The following is a 1516-nucleotide window of genomic DNA, read 5'->3' on the forward strand; positions in this document are numbered from 1 at the left end:
TTATACCGTTAGTAATGAAAAATTAAATTATCTTGATGTGAGGCTGCTCAAGGACCATGATAATCAGAATTTCCAGTCTAAACTTTATAGGAAGGCCACTTTTTCTAATTAATACCTGAATTTTGACAGTGGCCACCCTTTCCATCAAAAGAAAGGCATTATTAAAGGCCAATTCATCCGTGCATCCAGGATGTCTAGCACTAATGAATATTTTTTTGATGAAGTGAATTTTTTGAAAAATCTTTTTTTCGAAAGAGGTTATCCTGTTTCTCTAGTTAATCAATTGGCTCAAGAGGTCACTGAAAACAGAGAACATAAATATTTTCCCTTGTTGGGTAGAGGTTTGCAGGTGGTTGAGCAAAGTGAGCAGTTTGAGCAATTTGACATTCACAATAGTTTTATTTACACATTTTCTAAAGATTCTCAGCAGGTGGAACAAACGGTGTTGAAACATTGGCCTGTTTTAACACTCGATGAAGATTTTAAGAATATAGTACAGAAGTGTCCCAATTTTGTGAAAGGGAGAGATGTTAATTTAAAAGGGTTATTTGAAAGAAAACAACACATAGAACACAGACATCATTCTGGTAGACTGGGTACATACAAGTGTGGAGCATGCAAACAGTGTGCATTTATATTCGACAGTCCCTTATACATCCCATCTAGGAATTTTAGGTTTGACTCGGATGGTTATTACAATTGTGGGACTAAGGGCGTTGTATATTTAGGATTATGTACCCAATGTCCCAGTTTTTATATTGGGAAGACGGAGAGACCCTTAAGAAAAATAATTTATGAGCATGTATATGACATCTCTAAGAAGAAGGAAACCAACGCCTTTTACAAGCATCTTACTGCCTGTCCCAACATGCAGCTTAAATTTGTTGTACTTGAACAGGTGACACAAGATGCCAGGGGGGGGGGGACTGGGAGACACGTCTTGAGTATAGGGAGCTCCTATGGCAACTTAGATTGAATGCTGCAAGGCCCCCAGGCTTGAATGAGAACATCAATATTACTAGTGTGCTCAGGCTTAGGAAGGCTAGGTTATAACCAAAACTAAATGATGGGTTTGAAACAACTTTAATAGGTGTCATAAGCATATATTTATTTTATTATATTTATCATAAACATTTACAGTTGATTTTAATATTTACAAACTTTATAAAATTTTTTATACATTATGTAAGGTTGTTATTCAATAAGGAACCTTTAATTTATATTTTTAAAAAATGTTTTCCAAACGTTTATAAACATTTTTGAATCAACAGAACCACGACTCGCTGGGTAAAGTGCTCCTCAGAAAAATTATATACTCAACAACAAAACACAAAAGGAGCTCACCAACGCTGATGTTAACAAAAACTCCAGTTTTCACTTCAAGAGTTTAATATTCAAAACAAATGCTGGATCCAAAAGTAAGCGCTTTCACGTTCACAAACGTTTCATCATGAAGTCTGATGAAACGTTTGTGAACGTGAAAGCGCTTAGTTTTGGATCCAGCATTTGTTTTGAA

The sequence above is a fragment of the Protopterus annectens genome, chromosome 7.part0 (genome assembly GCF_019279795.1).
Source record: "Protopterus annectens isolate FY-2018-M chromosome 7.part0, PAN1.0, whole genome shotgun sequence".
Lineage (NCBI taxonomy): Eukaryota > Metazoa > Chordata > Ceratodontiformes > Protopteridae > Protopterus > Protopterus annectens.